Raw genomic sequence first — 19,460 nt, forward strand, 5'->3', positions numbered from 1 at the left:
CTGGAGAAGTTGCTAGACGTAGAGAGGCAGAAAAGGAAAGGAAATACAATAATCTCCTCGATAAATTTATATTTGCTCCAATAGCTATCGAGACCAGTGGAGCATGGGGTTCTAGAAGCCTTGATTTTATTAGAGAGGTAGGCAGACGCATATCTATCGTTTCTGGAGATGTTCGTTCAGCATCCTTCTTATTCCAACGCATATCTATTGCGGTCCAACGTTTCGTCAGTTCTTGGTACGTTGCCGCCTGGAAGGGAACTGGAGGGTGTGTTTCTTCTCTAGTACAACAGATACAAGCGAACAATAGAATAATAAAAATAATAGAATGTATATATATATTTTGATTTACTTTAAAATATTTTGCATATCTGCTAAATCCATTTGTAATGTTTCATTTGGTGCACTAACATAATACTTTTTACGTGCAAAAACTTTACGAGCTGGTGCATGTATTGTATAAGCATCTCGAGAAGGTACAATTTTTTAATTTTCTTTTTAGATAATATTGTTTTGCGTTGTAATGTTTGTATGCTTGATAAAGAATCAGGATTTGAGTTATCAACTTATTTCCACATATTCATCTTCCGAATATTTCGAAGTTCTACTCCTTTAAAACTTAATGCACCAGTAATCTTTCCTACGATTCGAATAAAAATTCAAATAACTTGAAAATTCCATTCTCATAGAGTTCGAAATAAAGTGTAATTTTAAATTTTAAAAAAATCCAATCTACTTTCGAAGAAACACAGTATAGAAGTACATATTGGTTCCTCTACGTTTTATCTTTGAAATAATTTTTATGTGCAAAAAGATACTACAATGTCTTTCCTCAATGTGTGATGAAGAGGACGTTAGGTCCTTGAAACTGTAACAAAAAACGTATAGTTATTAATATAATTCATTTTCTTCTGGTCAAAAAAAAAAAAAAAAAAAAAAAAAAAGAACTACGACTGATACGCTACTAGAATTTGTTAAATATTTTCTTCTTGAAACGTATTCTCAACACTGGATAAGAAGATATTGTCTATATAGCTATAGTCTTTTGTAATTGTAGCGTGGACCAATGAAATTTAATTTTAAATAAATACACTTTGTTAGTTATAATAATTTTATTAACAAAGGTGACTGGGTCATTGATCTGAACCATTATTTATATCTCACTTACGATAATCAGAAATCAGCAGTTTGTATGGATCAAGTTTCCTTTCGAAAGAACGAGAAAATTAAATAAGACTCTTAAAAGTGTATATCAGATAAATAGGAGAAAAGGCGGAGAATTCATCTATCATTTTTCATCATCAACCATTGTTTTAATCAATTTTTACATTAAAATTTCCGCATTACAAAGTACTTATTTATAAGTGTTATAGGTAAGTTGCACTTGGGTCTGTACCTAAAGAAATAAAATCTCAAGTGAAGTTAAAGAAGAAAAGAAACAAATACGAGAGAACTGTAATTTTAGCCTATGAAAGTAGTTCTCAAGAGGACTAATTCAGTTGTAAGGTACTACAAATTTTGATTAATAATATGTAATAAATATGTAATAATATGTAATAGGATTATGTGAGACAATAGCTGTTTGCATTTATAAAATACAATTAACATGTTTTAATTTTCATGCTCATTGATATTCATAATTTGAACAAGATTTTAGTTTTTGTTCCTAGAATACCGTGCTAGATAACAAAATAAACACTTAGGGTTCGAAGTCAGAATATGTTACGTTTAGTTGTACAGTTATCGATTGAAGAAAAAAACATTTTATTTTCAGAGTACGCATTATATATTCAATTCATTTTGTTAATGATAACACAACGGTAATAGCGTACAGAAATAATAGTCCCTCAGAAATCAAAGCAAGGGATGAATTGTCTAAAACACCACCTGATAATAGAATTTGAAACGTTAAATTGAGCTGAAATAGGCAAAAGTAGCAGCAATGCAAGTTAGTATTATCAAGTATAAACTAATGGGTTAAAATTTGCGCACATTTCTAAAGCATACGAACTTTGATATCTCGCTGTAGAAAATGTCTCGCTGATATCTCGCTTTAAGTGTTATCGTTAGAACTAATAGTTGCAAGAATATCTTTACTTGAGAAGCACTGCAAGTTACACATTTACAATTTATGAGCAGGAAATATATTAATTTCTTCATATCTGTACTATTGCAAGGGTAGACCCTACTTGCCTACCTGTTCAATATTTTATAAAGTACCAAGATACAATCTGGTACAAAACAAGGGTTAAATTCCAAAGTTGGGCGTCCGTTTCCAGAGAAATTTTTAAAATTTACAGGAAATATATGGATAATTTGATCGTTTGTGTGCTTGATAATATATAAGAATCTCGAAAAATCTGTTTATTTGTTATATATAAGCGGTTATAAACATGGGACTATGTGGCGAGCGGAGGGAACTACTTGGCGCAAGGTAACCGAACAGTTGCATTGTGGGAAAGAAACGAGCATTTATGTTACCAATATGGCGAATGTACAAGGGCAGGGAACTAGCAGTTTTAACATTTGTGAAGGAATACATTGATAACGAGCAAAATCTTTTAAAAGTTTGTGAAGAGCACGGATTAATGAACCTAATAAAAAATTGCAGAAAGTGTGGAAAGGAGATAACAGTGAAAAAACTTGACGAAAGCGGACGCCCAACTTCGGAATATATGCCCAAAAGGGTTATCATTTCGTTACCAAAATTAAATATATGATTAAGATAAAATACTAACTCACAGAGTATGAAAATAGACGAAGGTTTGAATACTTAAAACCCCAGATTAAGTTTCACAGAAGGTATTCTGCTGAACTGATCCTAAATTAACCTAACCTAACCGAACCTAGTCTACATTACTCTACCCTACCATAACATACCCTACCCTACTCTACCTTATCCTACCCTAATCTACCCTAAATTAAGCTACCTTTTAAGTCATTAATATGTGGAGCTCTTCTGTGAAATGTTGGGCCAAACTCCTTACTTGTTTGAAGTAAGCGAAATTTATGATTCATTTGTTTGATTTCCATGTTTTTATGCAATAAGATTAAATAGGAGGGTACTTAGTGTTTAAAGTGAAAGCCCAACCATTGATCAGCTTTGCATCGGAAGCTTTGTTCTTTTCACCAGATATCGAAAAAAAAAAAAGCACAGGTTAGTAATGCGTAACTTGGTCATTTAGCAAAGAATGACTATTATTTATGAACTGTTGTTAGGTTGAGTGATTGACACATCTGGCTGAATGAATCAATGTAGAATCAAGTGAACCTTATTGGATCTCAATATTACTAACAGCGTAGAAATGATCTGTCTTATAGATACTAGTATAGTTAGCGTCATACTAAAGGCCTGACTACTGCAGGAAACATGTTAGTCGAAGTCTTTAGTATGGCACTAATCACGCGTCAAAACGACTCTGTATAAGGCCCGATGACTTTACACGGAGTTAGTGGTCATATTAGAATACACGGAATTAATGCTCATACTAGAACTTCTGATCACAAGGTTAGGAATGTGGTTCTTCATGCCAAAGGTCCTCCTAGTTCTTCACCTGAAATTTTTAGTTACTGAGACTACAGCTCTTTCAATAAAGATATAGGCCTATTTTCGGCCATGCCAAACTCGCTAATTGGGAAGAAGTTGAATCATTCTAAAGGATACGTGACAAAATGTATTTCAGTAATAACATACTAAAAGCTATATTTGATATTCATGCTCCAACTACAAACGTTAGGATCACAATATCTCGTACTGTGGCTTTTATTTCAAGTAACTAAAGTTATTAATAAAAATGCAAGATGAACCGCACAGTAAATTTAAAAGCACATGATTTCATGAACACTGAAAACAATGTAAAAGGCTACGAAATATTACGACAATAGTGGTTCGTCAAGAAAAAATGGCATATATATTTTTTATCGTGTCAAAAATTGTAATCTGTTAAACAAATGAATAGACTATTAGTCCGAGAACATGGTGTCTTGTTAACAGGAAAAAAAAAAAAAAAAGAACTTCCAAAATAGTCTCTGATGAACTGAGTGATCCAAATTATATAAATAATCATTTTATCAATGTATCGGGACTGCGTACAACAAATTCAGAAAAACTTGATCAAAAGGCCACTCGATTTACATTTGAAAAAAAAAAAAATCTAAATGCAAATGAACTTTTCCAATTACACGCATTATACAGCATAAAGTCTAATGCAGCTGGTTTTTGATGAAATAATTGCAAAAAATTATAACTTATTGTAAATATTTCCCTAGTAAATGGCTGTTTTCTTCAATGTTTAGAAAACCTTAACCATTGTCAATAGTCTTAACCATTGTTAAAGAAGTCTGAAAATCTGCAAATGTTGACAGCAGCATTGTCATTTCAAGTTTTGGTTGCGGAGGAGTAGGGCCGAAGCTCTCCAGTATAAGGAGATTTTCACGTTTTCCATTATATAATGTATTATATATTCCATTCCATTTTCCATTATATAATCTGTAACTCAGGGGAAAATTGCTCTTTTCCCTGAAGGCTAAGATGGCACCCCTGATCTTCATCTAATACATATTCCACCAACAATGTCAAAGGTTTTACAAACAATAATATTTCAGCAATATTGTCTCAGTCTTAATAACAACGTAATTCGTTTTGTTCAATCAAGCTTCCGTAAACACCATAGCGTGGTTAACGATAACTAGTCTTGTTAGACCAAGGGCGGCTCTATAATATAGGTAAAATGTCACGTGTCTTTCCAATTAATTCGAGAAATATATTAAGAAAAAACAATTATGGACATCTATATACGAACAGTGGCGAAGGGTCGTAAGAGGCTCTGAGGCCCGGCCTACCCATTTACTTTCAGAAATTATCATTTATAATTAATTTATTTTCCTTACACAAAATGTATGATAGTTTTACAAGTTGAACAAAAAATATTTTTCGATAAAGAAATCGTGGTTAGCACCACTGCTGGGAGGCTCATCGAGCAGTGTCTCAGGCGGCAGTAGGACTGCCGCCAAGCTGCTCAGAAAATTCCGCGAGAGAACGTGTTGTTAATAACCTGTGAAAGAGACCGGCCTCAGCGCTTATCGACTTTCGTTTTTACATAAAGCGTTTCTCTCGAGACCTTCGATTTCGATTCGAAACAAATAAAGAGCAAGACAACGTGGGGCTCCCATTCCGTACCAACTTTGCTAAATTTTGCGGACTCTAACGCAACGCAAAAGCTGGAACAAGCAATTCTAAAGGTACTACGCCTATTATAGCAAACTAATGCTCCTTTATTCCGTTACGTTGACGCAAACCTGTATGAAATCAGACTTGTTGAGTTCATTAGAATTGAGTAGAGAGTGTATGTTTTTGAGATACTGTGAATAACTTTTTCCCTTACATTTGCAAAAGTGAATGAGAGAAAATTCCAGTAAGTGGAGATTATGAACATAATATGATTCCTATTATTCCTATTAAATCCTTTATGTCAGTGGTCTTTTGAAAATTAATGTGTTATTAAGGAACGAAGACCAACACCTGTGTTGAAAATAGAACAAACAGAAGTATTGACAAAGAGCAGCGTATAAAAAAATATTGAAGTCTGATTCTGTTTTAAAGGAGAATTAAGTGAAATACAAAATGACTTGATTGAACGCTTGTTGTGTTTTGAACAATATAATTAAAGACGAAATTTTACAAACAGAGTTTGTTTCAGTACAAGTAGACGAAACAGCATATATTTCTTGTGAGGCACAGATAATGCGATAGCCCATCGTTCATTTACTTCAAGATATTTCATTTACTTTAATATATTAAATACAATTTCGGGGGGTCTTAAGCCCAAATCCCCCTTTAAATACGCCACTGTTTATGTTTATCAATAATCTGCTTAATATTATTATTATTATTTTATTACATTGGGCCTACCCTCTTAAAACTATCACCCTTCGCCACTGTATACGAATGAGGAATAACCATACACAAAAATTGTTATTTTAACATGCAGTCTGGAACCAGAGATTTGTCAATATAGTGTGTCACGATGCTCAATGTTACTCTTTGATTACGTGTTCTGGAATGGTTCTTTCTATCGATCGCCTGCCTCACAGAACACTCTTTACGCGTCTTCTCTTGATCACATTTTTTTCGTGACTGAAAAAAAATGTTACTCCTTGTGGCTGGTGGGATCGCGGGAGGGGAGAAAATACGACAGAGTCTAAGCTCTATGAGTGTACTGACAAATGACTCAACATGAGCAGAGTGGGATGAATTTCTTCCGCTTCTCGCTCGCACAGACACATTTACATACAAAAGACTAATTCATATGGGAAGACTTCACGGTAGAGTTTCAGATCAGTTTGTTCTTTCCCCGATACTCATATACAAATTATTATAAAGGATTTTTTTTTAAGAAATCCTTTTTTTCTTAGTACTTTACGGTTTCGGAATTTAATAACTTATGTATAGGCCTGTTTATGTAACTTTTGTTTTTGCAAGCATTTAAGCAAGAAATGAATATTCTTGAACTATATTTTAGATTGATTTGCTTTTGAAATGTTATTTTGAAAGCAAGCATGCGAAACCACAGACAAATATGTGTGTGTTACACTTCCAACTCAGTAAGTAATTATGAAATAAATGATTAGCCTATAAGATGAAAATAAGTAGAGAATAGACAATTGCCAAATCACATAGGGTACCGGAAGTTCAGCGTAAGCTCTAAACTCCGATAAACAAAATATTTGTATCCTTCCGCTTGTCACAAATACGATTGACTAGTGATGTATCACTCCCACTCCCCACGGGGAGGAGCAAATTATACACGTGGATTTTGACAATATTGTTTCATGTTGTCCAGATACTTACAGCAGCAGCAGAAAAGAAAGAAAAGAAACTCGAAAGATTAAAAAAAAAGTATTTGAATTTCGCTGGTAAACAATTGTTGCTTAGTGAGTAAAGGTTTGCCTTGTTGGTGTTTCATCACAACACTCGCGGAACCGGGATTCATTACATCCATCTTTCAGACTTTAAAAGCAGAACACCCGTCCACAGTTGAGTTGGCGCCATAATTACTGCGCATGCTTAGTGTTTATTTCCATTGTTTCATTAACCACACCCGATTACAGTATTATTAGATAATCCGTATTATATTTTTGTCATTTATAATAATATAGCAGTTTTATATGAAGCTTCATAGTAAAAGTATTAATGCAATCACATGAACTATTTTGCGGAGGAGTGCAAGCGTCGGTAGGACAACAGCAAATTAGCGAGATTTAGTTTCATGTGGCTTTGTTTATCGCAGTTTAGAGCTTACGCCGAACAATGTATAGAAATGTTAAGTTTTCACTATTACATAGCTTTATGTATCTGTTTTAAATCACATATGTACGAGGGGTGGCTAAAAAGTTGTTAGCCCAACCCAAAAGGAGTGCACGTAAAATGATAAAATTTTACAGTTATTTTACATACTTCTCTCCAACTTCAATACACTTCCTTGCACAGTGTTCCAATTTTTACAGTGGGGGCGCGGTGGCCCAGTGGTAGAGCGTTCACTCCGGTGCTTGGGGTCCCTGGTTCGATCCCAGCTCGCGCCGTGTGGACTTTGTTGTGGACAAACACCGTACTCGTGGGTTTTCTCGGGATTCTCCCGTTTCCTCCCACTTTCTTCATTCTACCATTTCACTCATCTCTCATTATCACCGTCTCCTTTAGCCTAACCGGCATAAACGTGGGACGTTAAACTTACAGATTTTATTTCATTTCATTTCATTTTTACAGATCAGTTAAAACAAATCTGAAGACTGTTCCTTGCACTAGTGCTCCATAGCACTAATAGCCTGTCTTAGATCCAAATATATGTTTTTTTTAATAGTCCGATGGAGCTAGATTAGGGGAATAAGGAGGGGGATTTAGATACTGAAACGTAGATCATGCAATGCCAGTTGTTATGAGTGCTCGATGGACAAGAATATTGTTCTGAAGGATCATATTTTTTTCTAATTTTCCGCGACGTTGCATTTACAATTTATGTTTGAGTTTTGTGAGTAATGGAGAGTTAAATATCTAACTCTGCATTAAATGTCTAACCCATGGACAGGTAGTCTTCATTCTTATCCCAGATGAATGTTGCGAATACTTTTCCAGGGGCGAGGGAAACCTGAATGTCACCCCTCCATTGCTTGTTGTTTCGTTTCAGGATTATGTACGTTTTGTAAGCTATAAATGATTTTGGATATATAATTATACTGTGGCAAATGTTTCCTGTGATATTTGTACCTAATATAAGAATTTAAAGAATACTTTATAAGTAAAATATCACTTTTAAGAATATCCCAAAGCAGGAAAAGATTTAGCGATGGTGGAGGGGTGCAAAGCTGGATTCACCACTATTGCCGATGTGACTTCCTTCTTGTAGATCTCTAGATACACCAGTGTGTTAGACTTAACTAAAGCTTTTGATGTAAATCATAGGCTGTTGTTTGTTAAACTCAGATATCCCAACCTGTCTGATAGTCTACTGGTATGAAATGGTTTCAATTGTATTTATTGTGTAAATAGCAACAAGTGTACTTTAGAACATTGCAGTATTCTATATCGAAGCCCATTAGTGTTAACAGAGGAATGCTCGAGAAATCTATTTTAGGTCGATTGTTCTTTTTTTTTCAGTATACTTCTAAACTTGCAACTTCTATTAACAGGCCTAGTCACTGCGAAATTAAAATACCGCTAATTTTAGAGTAATTATGTGATATCTTCAAATAGATAAAAGATAATCGAAATGTAAAACAAGAGCGCGCTAGACAATATTATTTTGCATGAGGTACCGTTATCACGAGTCACCTAGTAGCTTTTCATTTTCAGCCATTTTAAAACGCGAAAATAAATGCCAATTATGTAAATGGTTGGAAATCGAAAGCAGATAAGTGAGTCGTGATAACGGTATCTTCAAATAGATAAAATAATATTGTCTAGCGAGCTCTTGTTCCTCATTTCGATTATCTTTTATCTATTTGACAATATCACATAATTACTGTAAAGTTAGCGGCATTTTAATTTCACTGTGATGGGGCCTCTTAAGTCTTCTCTGTACATTGCTATGCAGATGATACTCAACTGTTCATTACTTCACCGCCACACATTACAAAAATAGTTAAACTTTGAAATAGAGACCTAGGATCTCATTCTGTATAAGTTTGCAGCAGCACAACGCAAAATATTCGTTTTAGTTGCGATTATCGGTATAATACTTACAACTACTTGTTTCAGTTTTTGCGTAGCGTTGCGGTTTGCAAAATTTTGCAAAGACGTGTTCGGAATGACTTCCTTAATATCAGATCTCAGTGATGTAAAGAGAATCACCCCATTATTAACCCTTCCAAATGTTCGTATACAAACTCGACAATAATTGAACAAAATCGATGTAACAGATCTAAGGATAAAAATTATAAATACATAATGTATTTCCCATTATGCTCTTTTGAAAACGTTGGAGTGAATGTTGCCTGAACAACTAAGTTGTAATAAGTACATTTCTAATCAATTTAATGAAGCAATTACATACTCTACTCATCTTTACAAAGTAAAAAATTACTTAATTCCATCCTCTTGTGCTTGGGGTCCCGGGTTCGATCCCAGCCCCCGCCAAGTGAACTTTGTGGTGGACAAACACCGTGCTCGTGGGTTTTCTCGGGGTTCTCCCGTTTCCTCCCACTTTCTTCATTCCACCATTTCACTCATCTCTCATCATCACCGTCTCCTTTAGCCTAACCGGCATAACCGTGGGACGTAAAACTCAAAGATTTCATTTCATTTCAAATTACTTAATTCCATCTGTAAAACTGTACCTCATAAATGTACTTATTCTATTTTTGTTTGACTATTGTGATGCAGTATATGAGCCCTTTTCAGCAACGATGCTATCTGAGACGCAGACTTACAGTGTAAGGTGTAATTCAAACCATCATAATGCGTTCAATGCTCTCCCATCGGGAATCGAACCGAGGATCCTGTGGACTAAAGGGGAGTGCTAAGAACTTTTGTTTTAAATTCGGCCCAACCGGGATCTTGATTCCATGGCTTTCTATTGAACCTTATTCAATGTTTTACTTTAATGCAATATAGCAAAGACACGAACACAGAACTTCGAGGACAGTTACAAATATCCGTGGTATGCAGTGGGACTCGAACCTACGATGCATTGCTCCTCATTATTGGAAGCCGAGACCACTTTTATTTACTTATTTTCTAAAAATCTTTCCACCTCTTTATCTCTTTCTTATATTGCTCATAAATACCAGACTCGGCAGGGACACGAACACAGAAACATCGAGGACAGTTAGTAACATCCATGCTCTTCAGAGAGACTCGAATTCCCAATGATCTTCGCCTCACGATCATCATCAGACTAACACCTGACAGTTCTAACGTGTGGTAAAATTTAAAAAAAAAAAATAAAAATAAAAAAGAGACAAAGGTTTCAGCAAGTAACTCTTTATTATACACGTACAATAATGTGTCAGTGAAAGCATGTAAATGCTGGACATGTACTGCAGACATACACATCAATGGATTGCACTATCCGGTCCATGTTTAGCAGCTGAGCGCACCTTCCTATGTATGCCTGAGGAAGAGTTTTGCCAATACTGGGAAGGAAGTTCGGAGAAGGTTTTCTTCCACCTCTTGATCAGGGTTTCGTTGGAGTTTGCTTTCCATCCATTGGCGTAGACCAAAGCCTTGTGAGTTGGCCAGAAATCCTAAATAGGGCGCAGTTGCGGGACCTTTGGGGAGTTGTCTTTGCGAACGTACCGAATTCCCAACTCGTCAAGTTTTGCGACAGTTGCCCTCGCATAATGAGCTGATGCCAAATCAGGTCAAAACACGCATCCCTCTTATTTTTGTAATGTTCCTGTATGTATGGTACCAGTCGGGCCTCGACACACTCCGTTATGTATGTATTCGCGTTGATGGCACCCCCAAAGGTTATGAAAAATGGCTCCGAAGCTCCTTTGAGTCCAGCAGCGAGCCATGCCATGAGTTTTGGGCCAAATTTTGCCTTCCTGTTATATTTGATGTCCGGATTTGTACCCTTTCCCTTCTTCGTGAAGTACCTCAACGGCCTGTTGCATTTGAACGGATAATAACTCTCATCATCGACGATGACATCAAGTGCAAATGGACGTTCTCTGGTTCCTTTGAAAAGAGTGGCGAGCCTTTGTCGTTGTCTCTTTGCTTGGCCTCGTTGACTTTGGGGGCATTTCGCTGCTTCCTTTGTATGTACCCCATGCTCTGCACTACTTTTTTCATCGTTGCATGGTGATGACCATACTTCCGTCCCATCCAACTGTACAATACACCAGGCCTTGATGACATTCTGCGTGCAAAAGACCGCCTTTGGTTTTTATCCAAAGTAATCCGTGGGCGTCCACTTCCTGTATTCCTTTTTGATCCTTGTCCACTCTTGACCCTTCCTATTGTTTTATAAACCCACGACCTGGCATATCCAAGCCCTACGAACTTCTTCACCACTTCCGCAACTGGAACATCAGGGTGCAGTTCAAGGAACAATTCAAATTTTTTTCGCCTTTCCTCTTGTTCCGACGCAGCCATGGCTCTGCACGTGTCTGTTTCCTTCTGAGTCTTCCCTGTTTACCTACCTTGATTCGGCTATTGCCAACATGTTTCTTTTACATTCTTCTTCTTCTTATTATTATTATTGAAATGGATAAAGGGAATTTTTGTCGAAATTGGCATCATAAACGGTATTTCTCATATATAAGGCTACCTAATAATCCATTCTAACGCAGCTCTCTAGAGACGGGAACTAAGACATGAAAATGAAATGAAATATTTTAGTTTAACGTCCAACGATTATGCCATTTAGGCTAAGGGAGACGATGATTAAAACAAGTAAATGATGATGGAAGAATTGGTGGAATGAGAAAGTGGGAGGAAATGGGAGTATCCCAAGAAAACTCACGGACACGATATTGTTTAGCACAAACTTGCTTGGGCGGAAATCGACCTATGGGTCCCACGCACCAGAGGTAAGCGCTCTGCCACTGAGCCATCCTGCCGGGTCTGTCTGGGTCACTAGATCAAACCAAGTCTAACTAGGGAAGTACATGAAGTGGTACGCGGGGATCTGCATGTGTTATATATCGTTGGAAAGGCCACGCCGAGTATACCTCACATATGAAATATCTCACTTGAATGGGGACTGTAGGGAACGTGGCAACCATTTGAAAATCAGAAAAAGGCACGCTCCCAAACACCAGAAAACATAGACAAAATAGGAAGCTATGATGTAATTGTTTTGAGACGCGGTATATATAGGTTTGAAAGGTAGCCGAATACGAATCTAACATCAAATGTTATAAATCAAAATGGCGGATCCAATATGGCGGACACAAATTACAAAAATGCAAGGTATGGATCTAAAATTGGGTGTATAGAGACACTTGACGTCGCTGTGTATGAATTGGATACCGAAAACTGTAAAATTCAAAATGGCGGATCCAATATGGCGAACAAAATGCAAAGCACTGCTATGGAGCTGAAATTGGGTAGATGTTTTCGTGGTCTGAGTACGAATTGAATGTAAAAAGTGCAAAATGGAATATGACAGATCCAATGTGGAGGACGAAAAATGAAAAAAAAAAATGTACAGAACGGACATACGTTATTCTTAGACATGTAGTAGAAAAATACCTAACAAAGGGGGCAAATAGGAGCATTTTACAATAAACAGGCAGCATGTTTTGCTGTACAATCATGCCGAAATCGAGGCACAGAATGCAGGGCAAATTTTGTAGCGCATATGAAAGTTTTATGATACGAATAGATTGCAATCATAGACAATAATTATTTTACTACCAACTCCCTCCCCCGCCTCCGAAGATATACGCGGGGATCGGCATGTGTTATATATAGTTGAAAAGCTCACATCGGCTATACTTTACATCTGTAATATCTCACAAGAATAGCGCCTGTAGGGTACGTTGCGACTATTGGCAGATACCATCTGAAGGTCCGAACAGTGACAGTGAAAAGTGCATGTTTAAAATATCGTTATGCTTCCATAACTGCCTTTCCGGTTTCAAATTAATTGCCTTTCCGGTTTCACATTATGCCGTGTACACTTGTGAAATGAAATCTTTGAGTTTTACGTCCCACGGTTATGCCGGTTAGGCTAAAGGAGACGGTGATGGTGAGAGATGAGTGAAATGGTGGAATGAAGAAAGTGGGAGGAAACGGGAGAACCCCGAGAAAACCCACGAGCACGGTGTTTGTCCACCACAAAGTTCACTTGGGGGGCTGGGATCGAACGCGGGACCCCAAGCACCAGAGGTGAACGCTCTACCACTGAGCCACCGCCCCCCCCCCCCCGTGTACACTTGAGAGAAATATGTATGACAAATAACCACTCTCTGACATCGAGAGTAGTTTCGATCTTGTCTCGGTCTTGTCTCTAATTCGAGACCGTGATGTGCTTTTCTAAATCGAGACGGAGCCCAGGTTCGCTCGATACATATACGACCATTCTGTAGTTTTGCACATTTGGTTCGCCATATGGGATGCGTCATATTGCATTTTGCACTTTTAGCATTGGATTCGTACCCCGCGACCACGAAAATCTTTATCTACTTGCTTTCAGTTCCATAGCAGTGTTTTGCATTTTGTCTGCCATATTGAATCCGCCATTTTGAATTTTATATTTTTTGGTATCCGATTTATTCATAGCTACGTCGAATATATCTATATCAAGGATGTTATAAATAGAGGATCTGCCCTTATGTATCTTCATCCTATTAAATCGATGAAGCCAAAAAACAACCTAGCATCGGCACGTCTGATTGGCTACTCTCGTATCTGCCATCGTCTGATTGGCTACTTTCGTTTCCGCCATGATTGTTGGCTCAAAACATTGCGATCTTATTGGGCGGAGTGGGCAGAGTAGGGGTGGCGAAACTGTGACGTGCGGCTTCAAGATTTTGTTGTAAGGGCAGGTCCTCTATTTTATAAGATCATTGATCTATATACCCAATTTTAGATCCATACCTTGTCTATTTTTTTTTTGTAATTTGTGTCCGCCATGTTGGATCCGCCATTTTGATTTGTAAACATTTGATGTTAGATTCGTTTTCAGCTACCTTTCAAACCTATATATACCGCGTCTCAAAACAATTACATCATAGCTTCCTATTTTGTCCATGTTCTCTGGTGTTTCGGAGGGCCTAGGACAAATCTGCCAATGACCAAATGCGCCAATCGTGAAAATGGACAAATCTGCCAATGGACAAATCCGCCAATGGACAAATCTGCCAATTGACAAATCTGCCAATTACCAAATGTGCCAACGCGAAAATGACCAAATGCGCCAATTGTGAAAATGGACAAATCTGCCAATTACCAAATCTGCCAATTACCAAATGCGCCAAACGCGAAAATGACCAAATGCGCCAAGGCAGATTTGGTAATTGGCAGATTTGTCCATTGGCTGATTTGTCCATTTTCACAATTGGCGCATTTGGTCATTTTCGCGTTTGGCGCATTTGGTAATTGGCAGATTTGGTAATTGGCGGATTTGTCATTTGGCGGATTTGTCCGGGTCCCGTTTCGGAGAGTACCTTGTTCTGATTTTCAAATGATCGCCACGCCCCCTACAGGCCCCATTCAAGCGAGATATTTCACATGTGAGGTATACTCGGCGTGACCTTTCCAACGATGCAGATCCCCGCGTACCACTTCATGTACTTCCCTAGTAAGAAGAGAGACCCAGAACCGGATTACCGAAACAGAAGTTGTGATCTACTGACCGATGACACCTTCCATCACTGGCATAGTAGTGCGTAAATGGTTTTGAAAAGTGACTTAATCATTTGTGATTTTGAAGAATCAGTCGTCAAGTAATGTATATTACATCCTAGTATTTAAGAAAAGAAAAATAAAATGAAAGAAATCAATTCGAAAAAGAAGTAAAGTAAAATATTTAACTATTTGGCTTGACAACTTACGGGCGCTACACATACACCAACAAAACTGTCGATTGCAAAATATCAAATTTCACCACACTTCCACAAACCAGAGATGTGCGTCTACGCGTAAAAAACTATAGTTTACGTTTACGTGTCAACTATGCGTAGACAATGTAAACAACGTAGACTATGTAGAATATGTCAACAACACTAATTTAATATGCCATCGTGGACAATAAAGGAGCTTTACCTTGCGAAATTGCGTACAAAATAAAATGCCTAGATCAGCGAATAGTAACTTTTGAATACTTAATTTCGTCTTGATGAAGGAAAATGAAAAATATTACGCATTTTGTAAAATATACAAGAAAAAATTGGCAAATACAGCAGATTCAAGACTGAAAGCCCACAGGTGAGAATTAGTTTTGTAAATTTCATTATAAAAGCAGTGCTTGAAGTGGAAAATCTAAGGAAGTGGTATGTGCAGAGCAGACTAAGCATATAGATTAGATAATTCCCTCTACTTTTTATGTTAGTCGTTTCCCTAATCTTTCGCTGCACCGAAGCAAAACAACTGAATGAGGAAATATGAACAAACGAGCAACGAAATTGTTCCTTACATTTGATAGTGGTTGTCTACATAGTCTACGCGGGAAAAGGTGTAATATAGATTACGTATAGATTACAGTAGACAATCGCGTAGACGTAAAATTATAGTTTACGGCACATCACTGCCATAAACTAAGACGTGATTGTCATCGGTTGGAATAGGGTTGCATTTTTGACCAAGATAATGTAATTTTCAGTAGTACATTTGGGATAAATAAATCTTCTTTAAAAGTTCTTACTCAACAGTTTGTAGAAATTGGTATAAGATTGATAAAAATTAATCTTACTGATTAGGAAAGTTTTCTGAGTATCTTTAGACAATTGGTACAAAAATAGATCTGTTCACAGACAGTTTAACGAGGTGATGTAAAATAAGATCTAATCATTTATATTTTGAATAACAATTACGGGACAATTTGTTCAGTTTTGCTTTAAAATGTACATTTGGCATCCCGTCTGAGATTAAGAAGAAAACGGGACAAAGATTGAAAGAAAAGGAACTGTCTCGGATAAAACGGGACTTTTCATGTTGGCTTCGCTGCCAGCTAGCCTCTAGACCAGAGAGGGAACTATCTGATGATGGAGTGTAAGCATTTATTACAAATGTGCTGCGTTAATAATTCTCTTTATCTTATGCACATGCAGACGTCTCTATACGTACTATACATGCAGTCTCTCAAAATAAAACTTATGATAACAAAAAGCTCTCGTCATTGAGATGTTTCTCTCTCCCTCTCTCTGTTTAGATGCTCCAGAGAGAGTCTCTCACGAGATACAAATTAACACAACAAGGGTAATCATTCTTCATCATCATGCAGTGAGTGCTTGGAATTCATTAGCTCCCGTAATAACTGAGAGCAAAGTTTTCTATCCTTCAAATGCAGGAAAAAGAAGCATCTTTCATACTCACAAGAACTGGACATGAGCATTTATGCCTTGATTTGCAGCAAACAATAATATTGGAATCACTTTTACATGCAATTTAAAAAATATGGTAGTCTTGCTTTTTTTAATGCTTACTCATCTCTTTTTGAAAGAAATCTTTCTTTTTCATTGGCGGAGTTGAAAGTAATAAATCTCTTATCTCCTTTCGGTAATAGAAATCCTAATTTTAATTGGAATTATTTTTCCATGTTTACAATTGCGAACACCTGGCTTTTTCGAGACGGAAATAGGTGGACGGTTTCTTGAATAATACAGAACAAGCACTAATTTGTCCATACCAATTTTCCTTGTTACATTACTTATAATATTAAGTACTTTTATGTATGTGTACTTGTAGTTTTTATAGATCATCTCTGTACATATTTGTGACCAGTGACGCAGCCAGAAGGGACAAGGGGCGGGTGCCCCTGGTGACATCATTACCCCACGACTGCTCTCCAGTCATGTTGTATCGTAGTGTAGGCCAAGTAATATAAAACTATTATTTTCGGTATACAATAAATAAATAAATAAATAAAAAATAAAAACATAAAAATGCTGCTGCTTAAAATATATTTCCGCTCCTCATAAGAAGTTAAACCTGGCGTTGACACTGCTTCTGACTTGTTTCTGTTTTTACATGTACGAGGAGCATTTAAAAAGCAATGCCTCCAATCCAACTACTTGGCCAATAGTACTGCAAACATTCTGAACTGTTTATCATTAATGCACTGATGTTTAAGCTACAGAATGTCACTTGTCACTTGTCCTATCTCTTCTCATTCCAGAGTAATGGAGCAACCCATGGCATCCAGTAGTGACGTCGGGTTGAAACAGCAGATTATAATTGAATTTCTGACTGCGGAAGGTTGTGCTCCCGGCTGTGCGGAGGTGAGCAAGGACTATGAAAGACCAAAATCTAGGTGCATCAAATCTCCATGATCAGCACCGAAGTGGATGGCCCGCAGCGTCGTCTGATAAGGATCATCAACATCAGGGGGTCGAGTTGATTCGGGGTAAACGCAGGATCAAGTAACACGAGATCGCAGCAACGCTTGCTATTTCCATTGGTTCAGGGAACCATATCATTAAGGGCCTTGTACGTTACAAGAAGATGTGAGCTCGTTGGGCACCACGGTAACCGACGCATGACATGAAAGAGTCGAGGAAGAGCTCAGGAAACACTGCAGCGCGTGAGATTCACGGACATTGTGCCTCATCGGCTTATAGTTCGGATCTTGCGCTTTGCGACTTTTGGCTCTTCCCCAAACTTAAGGATTACCTTAAGGGCCAACGCTACAGATGTGACGCGGAGGTGGAAGTAGAGTTGGGCAGTGGTGTCGTCAGCAGCTACCACATTTCTTCGAAGACGGAATGAAAACCCCGGAATGGCGCGGAGCTGGCATTGCAAACTTTCCACTGATACCTGTATCGATTCTATCTGTCAAACACAACTGAGGGTATTACCTTGGAGGCATTGCTTCCTGAATCACCCTCGTCATATACGCATTTATGCACTTTTCCGTCATTTTTAAAGGAGATGGCTTTACCAGAAATCCTTGATAAATTTACCCTATCTGTCGGGAGAGACAGAGAAAAAAAAATCAAGAACTACTCGATGGATCACCACCAATTTTGGTCAGGATGTACAGTAGAAGTTCAAAAGTTAGGAATCGAGTTTGTTGATGGAAGTGATATTCAAAGCAAGTGGTAGAAATCAACCATTTCCGATTTTAACGTTCATCACTATAGAGCAAAAACGGTAATAGATAGGAAGGAGTGATATCCAATCGATTAACCGTCTTAAGGATATATTTCATCTCTATCTTTAACTCTCTACTAAAGCCAAATGCTATATCCAATATGATTTCCGGTTTCATTATTGATTTGGATTGAATAAAACCGATAAGTTATAGAGAGAAACGGATTTTCTGTAATCGATTTAACGTTCTAAGAATAGGTACTATTTTCTTTCTTAACCTTCTACTCAAGCCAATAGTGACAGAAATCAACTACTTTCAGTTTCAACGTTGATCACTATAGAGTTACTAAAAACGGTAATGAACTGTTTTCTGCAATCAATTGAGCGTCCCAATATCAACCCATAGGTGTAGTTTTGTATAGGAGACGAACATACAAACACATGCGTATCCAGAAATTTTCAATGGAGTGGGGGGACTGAAAATTTTGGGGCAAAACTGAATACAACATGGGCCTATTTTGTGTTGAACATGAATTCAAATATCCAAGTATGGCTATTATATACACACACACACACACACACACACACATACATATATGGGGGCCGCGGTGGCTCAGTGGTAGAGCGTTCACCTCTGGTGCTTGGGGTCCCGGGTTCGATCCCAGCCCCAGCCAAGTGAACTTTGTGGTGGACAAACACCGTGTGCGTGGGTTTTCTCGGAGTTCTCCCGTTTCCTCCCACTTTCTTCATTCCACCATTTCATTCATTACTCATCATCACCGTCTCCTTTAGCCTTACTGGCATAATCGTGGGACGTAAAACTCAAAGATTTCATTTATATATATATATATATATATATATATATATATATATATATATATATATATATATTAACAAACATGCGCAGGAAAAGAGTGCCAAGAACAGAGAGAGTAATTGGAGGAGGGCTTTAAAGCGTTCCGCTGCAGTAACATATTCGCTTGTTAAAAAGTGTTTGTTGATTTGTGTGTGGTGGGGGGTGAAGAGGTATAGGCCATTCTGTTGCAAATGTGCTGCCTCTTATTCTGCATTTCGACAAGAGAAGTTAGGTGACAACTTCGTGAGTTTTTCTCTTATCGCTGCAAGTACATTAAAAAAAAAAACTTTGTACTCAGTGGGGGGGAGATCGAGCCGGGTGATACCCCTCCATAAATACGCCACTGCATACAAACATTCAGCTTTTAATATGGGGTGCTCACAAGTAAACCTTACTTTTGGGTTAATCGAG

General features: G+C 37.5%; 2 protein-coding genes across 3 annotated transcripts in view; one reads left to right on the forward strand and one right to left on the reverse strand.

The window, feature by feature from the left end:
* Positions 1-19,460, reverse strand: part of LOC145673195 (sodium channel protein Nach-like) — a 77,856-nt gene that overhangs the window by 54,631 nt on the left and 3,765 nt on the right. The window lies entirely within an intron of this gene.
* Positions 1,446-19,460, forward strand: part of LOC145673193 (uncharacterized) — a 222,838-nt gene continuing 204,823 nt past the window's right edge. The window contains exon 1 of the mRNA XM_081742661.1: positions 1,446-1,503. The gene's annotated coding sequence lies outside the window, so the exon portion shown is untranslated. The remainder of the gene's footprint in view (positions 1,504-19,460) is intronic.

Source organism: Thermobia domestica, chromosome 16, assembly GCF_964235325.1.
Source record: "Thermobia domestica chromosome 16, izTheDome1.hap1.1, whole genome shotgun sequence".
Lineage (NCBI taxonomy): Eukaryota > Metazoa > Arthropoda > Insecta > Zygentoma > Lepismatidae > Thermobia > Thermobia domestica.